Source organism: Plectropomus leopardus, chromosome 2 (genome assembly GCF_026936395.1).
Source record: "Plectropomus leopardus strain MGB_pleo_1.0 chromosome 2, ASM2693639v1, whole genome shotgun sequence".
In the NCBI taxonomy this organism is placed as follows: Eukaryota; Metazoa; Chordata; class Actinopteri; order Perciformes; family Serranidae; genus Plectropomus; species Plectropomus leopardus.
In genome coordinates, this window is record NC_142177.1 from 24,579,358 (window position 1) to 24,597,962 (window position 18,605).

The window sequence follows — 18,605 nt, forward strand, 5'->3', positions numbered from 1 at the left end:
TGCAGGAGGGTCTTTACATAACCAAGCACACTGTCTAGCAACCAGCCGGCCACTGAAGGGCCTTGTAAATGGAGGAGGGGGTCTGCTTGAGTGGAGGCCAGTAGCTGGGTTGAGAGGCTAGTGGAGCTAAGCTAGATCATGACTAAAGGCTAGTTTGATGGCCTGTGAAGGCCCCTAAGGGTACTGATGCAATGAGCTCCCTCAGCAGCAACGGGGCTATTGAAAAGAAATGTTGAAATGAATCTGATTCAAAGATAAATTATGCCTGCTAGTACACAGAAATCTTCTTTTTCTAAAGTTGTCTTGAAAGCCCCATGTCACAAAAAGTCACATTTTTGCCACTCCAAATAATTTCTTAGTTACCTAACGGCCTTCACTGTGCTCCCTACCCCATTACTTCACAAAGCCCGGCCTTCTTCACCCTGTTTCCAGTGTTTGGGTCTGAGCCAGAATTCCCTCGGAGCTGCCCAGGATGTTGAGGTATATTTTTCCTGCCTGCTCCCAGCGATTAGTTTTTTCAAGATGTTTTCTTTTGGCAGAAGAGAAATGTTTGCATGTCTCTCTCATTGCACCGTCCAGATCACACCCAAAAGACTTTGAGATCTTAAATAAAATTAAATATTTTAGTGGTGTATCTTGTTAACAGGAAGGAAAATAAACTATTATTAATAGAAAGTATTTGCAGAAAGCATTTGTTGTAACGAATAGCCGATACCTTTGCAAAGTAAGTAAGCTCACCACTGGCACCTAGCTGTCCGACAGAAAACAGGCTAACTCTGCATCACTCTTGACAATCTTCCTCAGTGCTCATCAGCAAAGGTGAAAGTCAACCTCCAATTCACATTTCTTTTGGAACAAGCTTTGTCTGCTTGGTGTTTCAACTATATTCCCAACATCACCTTCCCACATGGCCCAAGAAAATCCCGAGCACTAGAACTTCTCTGCCCAAACCTATTTGGGCCCAACCTGCCAGGTTCAGTGGGGCTGGTCTGAAATTATTCAGTATTCATGTGGGATTAAATCAGGTCAGTTTTTGTTTTATTTTTTTAATGAAACTGGCAGTTCTTGTGCGTAAATAGCAGGAGTTGCATTTGACTGAATCAAGAGAGAAAGCGAAAGAAAGAGAAGGAAAATGATGGAACAACGTAGCAGTACATAAAGAGAGACGGGCACGTTTGAGTCTGCCTCCACAGCAGTTGGAGAGATGGGCAAAACATGCAGCGGAGAGCGTTTATCTTTATCTGCATGCTCAATCGCCATGGATGGCCATATGCACTCAAAGACAGACATACATTGAGGGGCCAAGTCCACTCTGCCAATCCTGCATGTGCAAGACACAGAGCCGAGAAAAAGCATCAGCCCTTTGCTCGAAATAAATGTTTTTACAGTTTTTCTACAGCAGAAATTTAATCGGACTTGGGCCCAAAACTGCTGCCTTGATTTGGGCTCGGGTTGGGCGTGGAGGAGATTGTGCAGTTTCACTTCTTTTTTTTTTTATTCAACGATCAAAGCTCTACCAAACACAGCCAAAATGAGAAAAATAGAAAATACAGACAGAGGGCAGAGTCCCTGCAAATGAATACACCACCACAAACTTCTCATGAGTCATAAGTGATGATTGAGACGGATTCCTTCTCTGTGAGTCTATACATTGGTTTTGAGGAAAATCCTGCAGCTTGAAGTCATGACATTACACTAAATTCTTATTATAATTTTGTAAGATTAATTTACATTATCCAGGTATTACAGTATCAAAAAATGTAATTGTCTCTGAAGAAACTTCAGTTTGACTAACATCGATTGTCCTCAAACAGCTGTGACAGTCATTTGCATGGCAGCACAACAGGCTCTTACTGGTAACTGTGATTTTGACGCAGCGACTCATTATCAGCTCCACACTTCACCTTAGATCAGATGATAATGACCCATTTATCACCGACACTTGACGCCCCTGTCATTCTTAGCAGCTCCCTGCCAGGACAGAGGAAGCTTTTACTGCTGTTCCTTGAGATGTCGCTATTGTCTCCCAATACACAAAGACAAGGTGTCCTGATGGCCCCTGCGTGAGTCCCCGGACGGCCCCTAGTTGCACCACTCAGGGTTTTCTCGCTATTGTCACCCTGGCTGCAATCACGGGGCACGGCCAGAGTGAGGAGGCGGGGGGAGGTGGATGTGGCTTGTATGGGTGCTTTGTAAAGATGTGTGAAATAGGAGTATGGGTATTAAGGGTCTTGGCTCAGTTGGGGGTCTATTGTGCTGAAGGCTGAGCCCCCTACTGGCATCCATGATCTCCTCCATTGACACAGAAGCTCTGCTCCGCTCCCTGTGTGTTTTTTTCAACCTCTTTCTCACTACTCCATCTCTCCCTCTCGCTTTCCCTCTCTCCCTCGTCTCCTCACCTCCAGCTCTCTGTCCGCTCTGAGTCAGAGCCAAAGAATCTGGAGCGTTTCTCCTGTTGTGTTAACTGGACTCACACTGTTGCCTTAAATCACCGTGAACGTCGACCATGAAGTCACTACAGCTGTGTTTCACTTCAGGCTGATTGATTATGGCAAATATGACAACCACAATTATTTTGGTCAATATTGAGATCAGGATTATTAAGCATAATACAAAATGAAACATGCATTTATTTAACTTTAAAAGAAGATATCTTTAAACAGTGGATTTTTTTTAAGTTAAAATAAAATTTTAAACCCCACACTGTTGGCAAAAGAGTCGTGCACTGCAATTACTCTAAGCAAAATACATGGAAATTAATCATAATATATAATTTTTGAAATCTATTTCTTACTAAATTTGTCACTTGTCACTTTTTTAAAAAATAAAGTGTCTTAAAAGTTGTTAGATTTAGCGAGAAAGTCGATAAGTTGTAAAACTGAGCGCCACTGTAAAAGAAAGTGGTGTACTGGTTTCACAAGACCAGAGAAAACAAGAGGATCACTGCGAAATGGAATAATCATTTGACTTCATTCATCTTGTTTTTTTTTAATTATTGGTAGCCAAAAATGTGATTGACAACGACATTTTATTAGTTACCCAGCTCTGGTTTCACTATAGTGTCAACTGCTTCTGCATTTTAGAAGCCCTGGAAGACATACACTGTATGGCCAAAAGTATACGGACACTCAAATCTTCCCACAAGAATCCTTCCCACCTACCAAAACTCTGTACCAAAAGTCAGAGGGAAATATGAAGAAAATCATGTATCAATATATTTTAACAAATACGTCAGTATCGAAATTGTGATGATATTGATAGGTTGACTACTAGTGCTTTAAAGAAATATTTACTCAATAACATTTTTCATGAATAGTCATCAGTGATGTGGATGTATTGGCTAAGTGGTTAAAGGCAAATAAAAGAACAAAACAGTCTGGTAAGTTCAGAAAATTACAGCACTTTACTGTAATGAAGGCTTTAAGAAGAGACAACACTTACAATATTACGATATTCAAAATCTAAAACAATATCTCTACCATCTCTACCAAGTATTTCTCTATCATGTTATAATACTATGGTCTAAATGTTGTTTCAAAGCCCTCAATCTGCTCTTCATGAATGTAACTCTGGTAGACAATATTATTAGAAACTCCAATTTATTTATCTATTTATTATGTACTTAGTTAGTTAGTTAGGTGTCTTAACATAGATATTTAAATATCAGAATCAGTCTGAAACAAATCTGACATTCTAATAAGTGTGTTATTAGAGAATACTAATTCCTCCTCATGTTATTCAACACTGAGTTTCCTGACGAAGGACAGCATACGTATCGTTACATATATGTATATATATACATATTTAATCGTTTAAGGTTTTTTTTGATTCAACATGAAATGCACAAAGCCAGGTCCATATAGTTGCTGGTTTTGCAGATTTTTCGTGGAAGAACACTAATGTTTTTAAATGGGTTTGAGGACAATCTCACATGGATGTAACATTTAGATATCCACATACTTTTGGTCATATAGTGTGTGTGTGACATTTAGATCTTGAGACGTCTGCTACAGGATTAATTAGCAAGTTTAAGGTATTTTCCACCTGACGTGCATAACTTGCTTTGTATTGATATGAAGTGTATTCTTCTCTTTCTAATCTCTTTTCTCTCTGTTCCACCACAATGTGCTCGGGGTGATTCGGACACAGGTTGTGAGCGTGTTTCAGACCGATTGTGAATGTGTGTGTACATACACCTATTTGCACAGCGTTATCCAGCTTGTGCGAGGCCAACAGGAGTCGTGCGATTGTCAATAGCAGAAGTCAATAAAAACTCGTCATCGACAAAGAGAGAACAAACAGCCGCGGTTTGTTCAGGATTTCCTAACAAACACTCCACAAGGAGGGCTGCGGATGGTGGAGAGAGACAGAGAGAGGGAGGCAGTGAGGACTCGACTCTCCCTGTATAACACCAGATCAAACAGAGTGTCGTCTCACTCGTCAGGTTTTTCTCTGGAGAGAAATGATTACAGCCTGGATCTGACCCTACTCATAAAAAACACAAACACACAGTGGTGAAAGAAAAGAAAAGTTGCAACACCACAATGTTAAAGTACTAAATTATAAAAAGATTCAAGTAAAAGTACTCAAGTATTATCAGAAAAATGTACTTAAATATTAAAAAACCACCTATTGTCCCAAATAACACCTTTCAAACAGCAGAACATTGTTATGACAACACTTGTCAGTTGTGTGTGTTATTAATTCTGTGCAGAAAAAAAAAAAGATTTTGGTTAAAGGAAAAACTTCAGAGTGAAATTATATATTGTACAATTGGAATACTGACGCATTAACAATCCTGCGCACCAGTGTTGTTAGATATTTATATTTGGTTGAGTTTAAGTTGTGACGTCAGGTGACCAAAATTCAACGTCAGGACAATGTCTAACGCAATTGTCAATTTGACAAAGAAGACTGACGACACTGATATTTTGCTGGATTTGAATTGTGTTGTAAAGTTACTCTGATCAAACATCTCATTCCAACGTTATGTTAATGTATAATGCAAATAATGACATTTAGTGGTTAGGTTTTTGAGAACAAAACCCAAAGTCTGCCAAAGTCATAATGTTAACGTCCACACAACGTGAAATTCATATAAAATATCACCAACCCAATTTCCATTCCTACAAAAATTTAATGTCTGCAGTCCAACGGCTTTCCGACTTCATATCGGTGTTCAGTGCCAACTGGGATGAAAGCTCTAAGTAAAAGTTTTTATGCTGCTGGTACAGTATAAACATAGGAAGTATAAAGTCGCATGAAATGAAAATACTCAGGTAAAGTACCTAAAATTTTTTAAATCCATTGACCACTACAAACGTGCTGCACATGTAATCATAACTTTACAACACAGAAAGAGAGTCCACAGTGTCTCTTTTAGTTAATCAACTTGTTCCATATGTTATTGCACAAATACAAATGGCAGACATCCTGACATCTCCATAAAAAATGAAAAAAATCGGACCCCTGTGTAACTTGTAAATGTCCTTAGCTGGTGCAGACCAGTCAGACTGGGACAAATGTACTGGCTGACCGCCTGTGGCCTGCGGAGAGAAAATGAGGGAGGACTGTTGGACCACGTAAAAAAAAAAAAAAAAAAAAATCTATCCCAAATGTCACCGCTTGGTTTGTCAGGACGTGTCTTTAGCTTTTACTGTTGACACTTGTTCTTGAATTACCTGTAATTTATTTATCTTACTTATTTCAGTGGATATTACTTGATCCGCCTGCAATAATATGCTTTTACTCTCACTTTTTTCATGCACAATGTCAAACTATCCCTGTTAAGAGCATCTGCTAATAAGTAAATGTGTGAAATGTGAATGACAACAGTGTCCCCGGCTTGCACTGTCCCTCGGGATAAGCCAGCACAATAGGAGCACAACACTAGAGCCCTTATGCAAACAAAGCGTTCTTGAATGAAGGAGGTATTTAAAAATGATCACTCTCTACAAACAGAATGCGACCCTCCTCTCTCTGTCCCCCTCCTCCTCCTCTTCCCTAAACTCCCTCTTTTTGTCGCTCTCTCCGTCTTTCTCTCACGATTCTCGTCCCCGTGCCTGTTAAAAACATTTGGCCTGTGCTAAACCTGGAGTGACAAATACTCCCTTCCTCTCGTCATCAGAGGGCTATATCTGTGTCCTCGTTTTCTAAGAGCTTTTGAGGGGCTGATCAGTGGAGGAGTGGTAAGGGGAGAAGGTGCCTCAGCGCTGGATGTAAGTTGGGAACAGGGACCGAGTGGCCAGACTGGGGACTGAGAGGGAAAAAAATGAGGGGGGACTGAGATCGGAGGTGGAGAGCGGAGTGATTAAAATTCATCCCACGGTGCAAACAAAAGGAGGAATGAAAAAGCGGGAGAATGCAGCAGAAAAGAGAGAGCGAGTGTGGGGGGGGGAGAGAAAGATTTGGGGTGAAAAGAAGATTGTAAGCCTCAGCAGATCCCTGAACAGCCCCCCTCCTCTAAATGACTGCCTTTGACTCACAGCACAATTATCCTCTGAGACATCGGAAAACAAGGAAAGGAGAGGAGGGGGGGAGTGAAGAGGAGTAGGAGATAGATAGATGAAGAGCAAGAGAGAAAGAAGGAGAGAGAACATTAATTATTCGGCAGGCTTTTCCACCCCAGATTTGCAGAGGCAGGCTGAACAGGGGGTCAACAATTGACTCAATTACAAGACAAACTCTCCAAGGGCCCTACACCGCCACTCACTGCGGACCCTGCAGCTCTCGGGCAGGCTGTTGATTTTTTTTCTCCCCTTCTTTTCTTTGCCGGTAAATGTTTGCCCCTCTTCAGGTGCCCCCGGCAGACGCAGGAACTTCAGCCCTCGGCTAGACTTTAACCTTTTCAGCCGCTGAATGATTCCCCTCTCTGTTCTCCATGAAGAGCCGAAGGGAGAGAGGGAGCGAGGGAGCGAAGAGGCAAAAGAAGGGCTAGAAGCTTTCTCTTTGTCAGGCTTTATAGCTGCTAATGAATGAGAAACGTCTGGTGACCCAAGTTTTTTTTCCCGTCGCACAGGTGGAATTTTTTCTTTTATTGTAATCGGCCCAGAGGGACACGGATAAGACGCTGAAGGAATTTAACAAATTCAACTTAACCATCCAAAATTCAAAAGGGATTTTACATGTAACGTGTTATTACATCAGCCTTAGTCACTGTGTAATGTTAGTTAACCCTTTGAACTCTGCAATAGAAATGATCACTGTTGACTACATTGGTATTTTTGCTATGAGTATCCTCATATCCCTAAAATCTGTACAACCCAAAATAAAAGGTTATATCTAAGTCATAAACCATAATAATTAATAAATCATTGAAATTATGCCAGAAATTAAAAAAAGACTTTCTAATCTAATTTAGATTTAGATTTTTTAAAAAGCACTCAAAAAATGGATCCAAAAGATTTCTAAATGAAGAAACATGAACAAAATATTGCATATATTGAGATATGCTATTTTTGATGAGCAAAATGCAAAGGCTTTTGATAGTTGAATCATTCATTCTTCTGATGCCACCACACATTTTTATGCAGTTTTGCAATGCATGTAAAGTCATCACAAGCGTACAACATAATGACACAACCTTTAGCTTTCTGTTGCTAAAAGACTGAAAGTAGCTATTGTGTTTTTTTAAATTTAGATTGATTATATATAGTATAATGCAAACACCAATCTCTTGTGACAAATGATGGTAAAATACCAGCGGAACAGCACATTGTCACTACAAATGCACTTCACGTAAGGTAAAGTAACGTAACATAACATAACATCATGATGAAATAGAAGACACAAACCTAAGCTCTCTGCTGCAAAAAGAATAAATGCTCTCGCTATTATGGCTTTTGTTTTAGATCAGTATATATAGGATTATGCAAACAACAATCTCCCACTGCATCCACAGGACGTTTGTTTATAAAAGCTTGTTTACAGTATCAGGGCATACAGTAGGCTTGTATTGGTTTTGCACCACAGTTTCTGTACTTGCAGCTGCAGTCAAACTCTGGTGGTCAGCCAAGTAAAAATGAATCAGTTATAACGCATAAACTATTCCACTGTATTAATGAGTAAATAAACACATGAATGCTGGACGGCATCATGGAATATTAGGGTGTTTGTTTTTTTTGCTAAATCACATACTTAGACACATTTGGTAATGATTCATTTAATTTAATTTTAATGATCCAATTAAAATATTTTCCAAGTTGTGAATACATTTGTATTAATTGGCAATACTTTTCTCTAAATAATATGCAGATGATGATCATTGTCATAAATAAAATCATCAGCAAATGAATTTCTTATAATCTTAAAAACTCACAAGAGACAGATTGAAAAACAAATGGTAAAAATTGAAGGAGCAGAGACAGATATACTGACTTAGTTTTGGGTCAAACTCCAGACACTTGATCCTACAGTTCCCATGATGCAACTCAGTAGCATCTTTTATGAGATGCCTCCCTGCCTCCAGTTTGTAAGTCAGGGTTGTTAAGTGTCTCACACTCCAGGCGTGATAACCCTGATGACATCATCGACATCATAATGTTATCACTAATATGTGAGGGCCAAATTATGTCATGTAAAGTTTTAGAGATACTACACCTGCGTTTTCTGTTTGCAGTGACACTGTGAACAAACAAGAACTTATGGGAGCGTTAGCTATTGTTCCTGCTGACCCTGCATTGATAAGGTCGGACAATACAGTGAGGAATGGGATTTCAACAATAGGTCTCCAGTCCCTCTCGTCTCAGTCAAAAGGACTGCTCAAGCATAGTGCCGCTCAACACTGCCTGCTCTCTCTCTCTCTTTCTCTTTCTCCCGCTCTCTTTTTTCTCCCTGTTTCTCTTCTTCCATCAACTCGCTCTTTCTTCACTTGTCCCTCTTTGTCAGTCTCATTTTCTCTACCTCTCCGTCTTTTCTCTGTCTTTCCATCCTTTCTGATTCACCCTATCCCTCCTTTGTAGAAGAGAAAGGCCAGCATGAATACCACACACGCAGACTGTGAGTCGCCCGCTGCACAGCAACATTACTGCCGCCAGATTTTTTTCCATCTCAAGTGAATCACTCTACCTCCATTTTTCCCCTCTCTACAGGAAACAGTGGTAAAAGTGTACTCTCCTTGCACTCCTTTCATCTTTAATTCCCCTTTCGTCGAGTCCAAAAGCCATGTTTTTACTCAGTTAAAGTAATGAGTTTTTATTTATTGGATATTGTAACCCAGGATAACGTGGGCCCTTTAGGCAGAGTCCATGAGAATACCAACATTTATTAAGAGATAATAAAATAATACGATAAAAACCTGTTTTTAATTACAATGAGACTATGCCATTGAGATGTTTCTAAATTTGACTAAAAACAATTACAAAGTTACACTCTTAAAGTCCTAAGCCAGCATTTATAGGAAGTTCTTGTCTCAAATACCACTTACTGAACACAGGTGTGTGTGTGCTTGTGTGTGTGTGTGTGTGTGTGTGTGTGTGTGTGTGTGTGTGTGTGTGAGCTGAAGTAGATTTACAATGTTGCTGCCTGTTTGATTGTGATATAAATCTATATCTGCACAAACACAATCAACTCTGAGTGGCGTATTGCACATTATTTGTTTCGAATTCTATATTAAATATATTTTTAGAGGATGATTGCTTCTATTTATTTCTGTATAGTGGTGGGAATAACAGTAAATTAGAAATACCCTCACTGAATGATTTTTGATATTTGAACTCAACACCCAAACAAACACATTAATTCTGTCAGGGCTAATCTCTGCCAGCCATCGTGTGCAAATATTTGCTAAATTTCCCAAAAAGTGTATTGGATTAGGATGGCAGATTGCACCTTCAAGAAACTGAGTGTCTGACTCAAGAGAAACTGTGAAATTTAACCTCTTTTTGCATAGAGGCAGTTGTTTAACAAACTTTACGTATATTCACTTTAAAAGTTAGACCAGTGGTTTTAATGTTTACTTCTCACATGACATATTTTTGCTTTTTTTTTTTAATTTTCAAATCTAACTGGGCACATTATCCCACACAGAACAAGCAACAAGAACTCCTACAAAATAAAACTGCCTCACCCAGGAGGACTGTTTGCAAAACCCTCCAGTTATAGGACAGGACAGACGCAAGGTGTGTGTGTGTGTGTGTGTGTGTGTGTGTGTGTGTGTGTGTGTGCGTGTGTGTGTGTGTGTGTGTGTGTGTGTGTGTGTGTGTGTGTGTGTGTGTGTGTGTGTGTGTTTGCGTGACTTTAGTGAGCCATTCAGAAGCTGCTGACGTAAATTGTGCCCTTCTTATTGTGCTTGTCACATCAGGTCCCTGGGTCATCGGGGCCATCAACCACCCCCTAAACTCCCTGTATGTGTGTGTGTCTGTTTGTATACGTGTGTGTGTCTATCTGTGTGTGCATGTACATCTATTTGAGTGGATGTGATGCAGTTTATGTGTAAATTAGTGAGCCTCATATACAGTATGCCTTTACATGCTTGAGTCTGTGTAGGTGTTTATGTGTTTGTATGATCTTTTCGGTGTGTGTGTGTGTGTGTCGGTGTGTGCGCGCGTGCATGCGCTCCCCGTGCATCACTGAGCACTGCACGGAGATACAGAGTGGAATTTAGGACTGAGACGCAGTGAAAGGGAGCCCCTTCCTCATGCATGAGATAGGATCAGTGTTTACATGCACAAATAGCAGAACGCTTCTGCGATTGAGAAACAACTCCTACTTTTCCGATGACATTTAAACATCTTTATCTGGATGGTCTTTTCCTGCAAGTAAATGAAAACCAGTAACACTGATTGTATGTGGACAGTGATGATTCAAAAACTGGTTATGCTTGGCAAAATTTACCAACCATTACCACTGGTTTTTGCCTATTGTTACCAAGTTTGGCCGTGTCTATGACTACAAGCAATCAAGCAAAAAATTTACTGCATTCTGTTAACTGCACTGTTTGATGGTAGTTCTGTGATCTGCTGAGCTTTTCAACCTATTATGAGTCCACTTTCAGTGAAAGTGTTTAAGTACACACCTTTGGTTTGATCTGTTCCTCCCTCTGCATCCGACATTACTGGCTCCCTGACTGACAGGTGTAACTTGACAGCATCCTGCAAAAAAACAACAACAAAAAAAGGAAATACTATGAGCCATTTGAGATTTAATGCAGGATCTGGCCCTGGTTCCAGCAGCAAAACACTCTCTGCATGGCTGTTTGTCACTCATTGTCATACTTCACATACAGTGTGTTAAGTGTACCCTGTTGCAGTATAAACAAACACAGTTTTGTTTGCATCTAACATTTCACACCAGAACACATCAAGTGTATCATAAAGGCTCAGAATGCAGGAACATTTGGGAAGATGTTTTTAAAGCTTTGAAACCTTGTTTAAGTGCGGTTTGGTTCTTCTCCTCCTCTTTTAATGCTACCTTTTACCTACCAGTAGGCCTTTCATGATAATTACGTGATTAAATAATTAAGAACAGCAAAAATGATTGAGGTCATGTCCATTAATTGCATTAGGTATATTGCCTTTGTGTTTACATGGCTGTTAGCTTCCATACTAATGTCAACATTTTAGCCGACATAATGCCAGAAGAAACGGCAGATTTTCTGACCATCATCAGACTTGAGCGCAACACGTAAGTGTTTTTTTTTTTCTTCAAAGGACCTGAGCAGAATTAACAGAAAAAAACTATGCTGAGACATTTTGGTGTCATTTCCAGTCACGCTTTTGTACTCTCAACTGCTGGCTGTCAAAGTTTTGCCGTGGAAGGGCTCAGGCAGCTCCTTCACATGAACACACATTTATTTATTTTTTTCTATTTATTTAGGACACTTAAATGATTTTTCATATTTCAGTTCCAATGTCTGAATATGAAAGAATTAAAAGTTCATTGCTCCTTGAAAGTGTTTAATTGTATTACTATACTTTTATATTATCATTATATCAGTGATATAAAATGGTCTCAAAATGCAATAGCATCAATTATCGCAATAATTTCTGGGAAACTATATCTTCCAACAAGAGTAGTTATCAATACAGGCCTACCAACAACATCACATATTTGCTTATGGCATGCATATTTTTTAATAAAAAATACAGTATGTGTCAATGAAGAATTGATGAATTGCGGATGTTGGGGAGTAAAGCTTAGTACCAGCTTGGGATTCATACCTTGAAAAATACTCATTATTAATCAGTATTCTGAATACATGCCACAAATACATAAAAGTACCTTCTATGACTCTGGTACCTGTTCTCATGTTGCCTGAAGATGACCACTTGCAGCCAATTTGTTCGCTCTGAGGGGCATTGCCTGATAAAAAACAATTCTCCTCCCTGACTTTCGTGCAGTTTGAGGTCTGTAACGATTCATTCAATCTTGACATCTTTGATACAAGGAGCATGTGTCCAGTAGTGTGTGGGAGCCAGAGACTGAATCTCAAACTTTCATTAACCAATCAGAGCCTGGCGTCTAGACCTACTGCAAAGAATTTTAATGTCGTTTCCAAATATTCTTAACATTTAGTGACAATTATATTCTTCTTAAAGCTTACTCGCCTGAAAACAAACAAAAAAGTCCTACAAAACTTAATTGCCTACACGCACACCTCCAGGTTACTCAGTCAGCCCTTTTTCACAGCCAGATTATGTTCTCCAGCCTTGTGTTTCTGTGAAACTAAACAAGTGGCTAAAGACTTCTGCAACAAGTGGCTGCTCAAAACAACCTCAAGAAAAGTTTGAGTGACAGATCTGAGGTCAGTCTGAGATCTTGTTATTGTGTAATGCGCAGTGTCTGCGCTTGAGATACAACAAGTGACACAACTGGTGAAGACATTCTTAAAGTGTGGGGTCTCCCACAACGACAAATTTAAAAAATCTTTTCAAATGTGTTCCCAATTTAAGGATTGGTTTCACAATCAATTTAACTGAGATACAGAGCGGATTGTTGAAATTCCTCATTTGATTTTCATTTCACAAGTTTGTGCATCTGTTTGTTTGAGAGAAAACCTTAAATGTGGTTATAAGTGGTATTTTTATTTTTCTGTGTTAATGAGTGCGAGCATCCGTGTGTGTGTGTGTGTGTGTGTGTGTGTGTGTGTGTGTGTGTGTGTGTGTGTGTGTGTGTGTGTGTGTGTGTGTGTGTGTGTGTTTTAAGCTCCTCACCCCCTCCAGTTCACAGCCAGCTGATTAGCTGATTTGTTGCCTTTTAGTTATGTTAATGCCACTTAATTACAGCTCTGGTGGGAACTCAAGATACTCACTCTCTCTCTCTCTCTCTCTCTCTCTCTCTCTCTCTCTCATGCACACACACACACACACACACACACACACACACACACACACACACACACTAACCATCACCTTTCTTGTGGATGTACACTTTGCGGTGAAAAAACATACTATTGCAGGATCCTCTCTCTCTCTCATCCACACTAATACATTTCCATTTTAAAATGCATAACTGTTGCTAGGTTTACGCGTAGCAAAACTGAGATCTTTCACAACGCTGCTCACCCCCTTTTAGTTTGAAAACTCTGTGGCTGAGTGGATGGAAACAGACTTTTGGAAATGATGATGCAGACAACCACATTTGCTTCCCGATCGGGTCTTATCAGACACAATGTGTTAAGCCAAAACATTATAGCCACGTCTACATATTTTTCTGATTTTATTTTATCCCTCTTGTGTGGGTTCTTCTGTCTCATTGCCATGGTATCCTCCGGCAATGGATAACACTCCTAGCCACTACAGCTCGCATATTTTGCAATAATTGCTTTGTAATAACTCCCAATCTGTCATCCACCACCTTGACTGCCTTATACCCTTTTTCCCACCAAAATTTGCATTTGTATGCAGATGTGTATGCTTTTTGGCTTTATTCTTTTATTTTTGTGTATTACATTTGACATTTGGCACTAAATAGTTTAGTAAACAATATAAAGCAGCACGGAGGACAATTAAATGGTTACTTTTCAAAATATCTATTACTTATTCAGTTGCTCTCTTAAATTTCGTGCCAACAACATTCGAGCGCTGCTGGGACGGAGACAGACGGTATTTTGTGGTGGCCTGTCATTGCATCGCATTGCCAAAAAAGCTTGAATATTTGCGTTCACCTGGGTGTCATGTTTCCATCACTGCCTATCGGAGCCAAACGGAGCCGGGGCCGATAAATACCTGCCATTACTGCAAAGTCATTCGTCCCAAGAGTGAATCATGATTATGATCCATTAAATACAAAAGCCAGATGTTACTTGGTAATCAAGTTTTTGAGTTTTTTGTCCAATGGGAAAAGAGTTTCATAGTCATGTGCTTCTTTAATAACAGTTCCACCTCATCGTTGGTACAAGCAAAGAAATCTCTGGTCTTACATTGCCGTAGTGTTTTCTGTAGCTAAGCAACCAACTGCAGCGTCGACATCCTGCCTCCTGTTTACACTGGTACGTGCTACAGTGTACAAATATGGTCACGCAATACGTGTTTTCAGGCACTTTAATATGGATGGAGATTAGTTCTGAAAACCGAGATTCTTTTCTGCGTATGTGGCCTCTCTCTCTCTCTCTCTCTCTGTAGTACTCGTCTTTTATTTCTCACTATAATAATCAGCTGGGCAGATATCATGGCCTCTGGTTGGTGCAGCCCTCAGCAGCCTGGCGTCAGTCAGTCCTGGGATCTCTACGATGCAACTCTGGGTGTGTGTATGCACATGAGTGTGTTTATATGTGTGTGTGTGTGTGTGTGTGTGTGTGTGTGTGTGTGTGTGTGTGTGTGTGTGTGTTGTCTACGTTTGTTTAGTTTGTAGACTCTGGACAGCCATGACTCGTCTCTTCATGACAGCTTATGATCCTGAACCCGGCCAAGCCTTTCATTCGTTCAGCGAAAGTGTGTGTATGCTTGTGTGTGTGTGTGTGTGTGTGTGTGTGTGTGTGTGTGTGTGTGTGTGTGTGTGTGTGTGTGTGTGTGTGTGTGTGTGTGTGGGCACTTTTGTCTCTGTGTCTATGGGAGTGTGTGTGTGTGTGTCTCCCTGAGTCACATGCTAAGCCCCAAACACCAGCTCAGGGATCCCAGCCAATTAAAAGCTAACGCGGGCCCGGATGCCTTGCCCCTACCAACATCTGGGTATTAAACTAAACGCCTGCGATATATTAGTAATGAAGTCAGCAGCTCTGAAAGGGACCACACAGGAGAAGTGCACATTTTACTGTATGTCTCTGTGTATATGATCCAAACAGCTGCTCTGTAATTTGTTCTCTGGGTAAATTGATGAGGTTTGTTTAAGTAAATGGCAAGCAGAATGAAAAAGAAGAACATCATTTTCAACCCGAACAGATCGCAGCAGTCATCAGTTCTCATATGATTTATCCTTCACTACAGATTCCCAGTGGGCTCACGAGAGAGATGAGTTGTGGGCCGAGACAAATTTCAGCACAGGAGGAAAGCATGTGTTGTTTCGCATGTTTTCCTTTAACACTTTAGGAAATTGCAGAAAGTGAGAGAAGGAGACAATGGGGAGCAAACACGTGGCAAAAGGAGGAGGTTAGAGGGAGAAGAGGCAAGTTGAGGGAAAGCACAAGCGTGAAAGTGATGATATAACACTGTATGATACAATGACCCTTATCTAGGGTGCACACACTAACACACACAGACGTGTACAACTGTAATGAAGACAAGTCTCCACATGTGCATTCAGCTGCTGGGACAAATTTAAGTACAGTTTATGTGCTGAGGACAGAGAGAGAAAGACTGGTTTGTTTGTGGTGTGCTGTTTTAATGGATGTATCAGGGATTCTGATGAAGAATCCAGAAAGAGGGCGCCTAATCCCATCGGCCACAATAGTGACCTCAAAAAATGTTTTCAGTTATCAGGCCTTAACAGTGTTACAGAATGATGCATCAGTGCATTTTCAGCAAATACTGAAAATATAAAGGAAACCTGTGTAATGTCACATGTTAAGTGTAAATTGTCACATGACCAGAGCAGTTTTCTTACTGGTTGCACCATGAGAAAAGGATGACTGCATCGAAGCTCCAAAACAAAAGGTTATTAAAGTATGTTGACATAAAGATAGGACAAGGATGTTGGGTACAGATCACCTGTAAGTTCTCTAGTATTTTTTTATGTGCATTTGCAATATCTCAGCTTTGCTCAGTGTGGTCATAAAATTGGTGAACCTGTTGATGGCAACAATAGCAACAACCGATGGAATAACAGTGCGTCTACATAGTTATACAGATATTTGCAAGCCTGGCTGTTTACATTCAAATTAATAAGTCAAATAAATTTTACCTGGTTGGTTTATGTCATTTAAGTTACGTCTTATCACACTGATTTTTTTATCAAGTGTTTATTTTTCTGATAATTTTGGTTTTAAATGGTTATTTGATGCTATAAAAGGGGGTTTGACATCATGAACGACAGCTGTGTGTGCCAATCCACCTGCTCGCCATCAATGGTGCTACTTGTGATTGGTCGGACTGGTGCACTGGCAGGAACTCAATACCACAGCGATCGCTACTGTCCAGACTTTGGCTTCAAATGATGTCATTAGTGCAAGATAGCAGCAGCCATGTTATGAGTATTTTGACTTTATTTTACGCACAATGGTAGGAAGTGGAGCCCATCTTTATATTCAGTCTATGGTTTCTTTAGTAACAATTGGTGTGTGTTGGTGTATGTGTGCGTGTGTGTGGGTGGTAAGGGTGGATGTTCGGGTGCCTTTGCGAATATGTGTGGGAATATCTACATGATTGTGTGTGTGTTGTTGCGTACGTCTAGGTGGGGGTGGGAGGGTCAGGCTGTCTGTATTTTTCTTGATTTTCATTGATGTTTTTCATTTCTGTTATTGTTTTTAATCTCTGTGAGGCACTTTGTGTTACTCTTTGTATGAAAAGTGCCATACAAATAAAGATTTGATTTGAAATAAAGATTTGAAATTAGGAAACTTTAAAAAAAAGTTAACATTTGCTTTTGTCCAATATTCATAACATTTTCTAACATTCAAAACTACAAGGCTACAGTAAGATGACATTTAACAATGATGTATTGAAAAGTGTGAGAAATGACACAAATTTTCTTAACGAATTAAGATATTTCCTCAAGGAACTAAAAAGTATCATTTTGTATATAAATAAATTTGTACTCTACATGTACGTAAGTTAGGAAATTCATAGAAAACACAGTAGTTGACAGTGTGAAGATGAGTTACAATGGGAGGAGCAGGTCTGCCTGTTAAAATGCCATTCATCTGTCCTCTCCATCGGCCAATTTGTCTGAATGTCTCCCTCTATTAGTCTGTCTGCATAACCATAACCTGCCAGTCATTGCATTCACCGTAGCTCTCTGAGGCTGACCCTGACTGAAGAGGGTAACTTCAGTGTTTCTCAACCTGGACCCTATTTTCCCATGTTTTGATCTCTAACTAATGGGACTAATGGGAACAACAATTTTTGATTTTTTTTCCATTGACAGGTTCAGATTGTTTTTCCAAATGTCTGACGATATTCTGAAAAGGATCTCTACAGAGATAGACATTTTTGTTGACGTAGATGATTTTTGTTGTTTGTTAACAGTTTATTTCAATCAAACGGGTGATCATCAGGACAGTGGAAAGAGAACCGAAATGGCTTTTTTTAAGTTTTATTTTATTTCTGAAGTATGTTTTGTGATGATAAAATTATCCTTTATTTAAATCTGGTCGAGTCTGGTGGCTTTGATGATAGTGATTTCTGGACCATTTCTGGTAAAGCAAAAAAGAACGTACTCTTAAACAAAAAGGACACAGAGTCCCCCACTGCAAACTCAACCATTTTAAAGACTCATTTGTTCCTATCTCTGTCAAACTTTTAAACAAGGCTGCCTGAGAAACCGTGTGCTATATAGTCTTATGGTGTTTTTAATAATGTGTGTGTGCAATATGCCTTAGTTGCAATGCATGTGCACTATTGTATTAGGTGTAACTGGGATTATTTGCAATGGTACATCTGATGTTGTTTTTGTTTAGACTGTTTTTAATGTAATGGTGTGATTATTGTTTTTATAGAAACTGTGGAGGCATTATCTGTGCAGCAATTTTCCTCTACTGGGACAATAAAGTATATTTTATCATATATCTTGTCAGACACATAAAATAATAATCAGAGCGTCATTGGAGGTACATTAATAGTGTGCACAGGCCCAGAGTGGTTACATGGCAGCCTGTTTCGCATTTGTCAGCTGCAAAGGTCTATCTCAATGACAAATTTCAAAAATATTTGCTCACATTAGTCACTTAAACACAAAAACATGGAAAATTGGATCCAGGTTAAAAAAATCCAACGTTTCTCTTTAAATCTATACAGCCCAGTAATGACAGATAAGCTGTCTATAAACTCCACACGACTTTCTCTTGATGAATCCTGCCCAGTCGATCTGTGTCTCGTTTCCCTTCTGTGAGAGGCTCTCAGAGCTGTGGTCACTGTGTCTGTCTGGTGGCCTGCAGGCCTCGTCTGCTGCTGTCGTCGTTTGCAGGGACTGCGCAGCGGTTTCTCCCACACACCGAACACAAACACACACATAAACACACAGCCTCATGTAGTGCACTCTCTGCGTATGTCTCTTTCTCTGAGTCTTTCTTTGCT

The 18,605-nt window shown here is 39.8% G+C and overlaps 1 protein-coding gene and 1 long non-coding RNA gene across 2 annotated transcripts in view; one reads left to right on the plus strand and one right to left on the minus strand.

Annotated features, from left to right (window-relative positions):
* The window catches only part of LOC148190218 (uncharacterized), a 73,654-nt gene that overhangs the window by 33,847 nt on the left and 21,202 nt on the right, over positions 1–18,605 (minus strand). The window contains exon 2 of the long non-coding RNA XR_015779017.1: positions 11,015–11,090. This is a non-coding gene — a long non-coding RNA (uncharacterized LOC148190218). The remainder of the gene's footprint in view (positions 1–11,014; positions 11,091–18,605) is intronic.
* Positions 1–18,605, plus strand: part of gli1 (GLI family zinc finger 1) — a 71,725-nt gene that overhangs the window by 23,265 nt on the left and 29,855 nt on the right. The window lies entirely within an intron of this gene.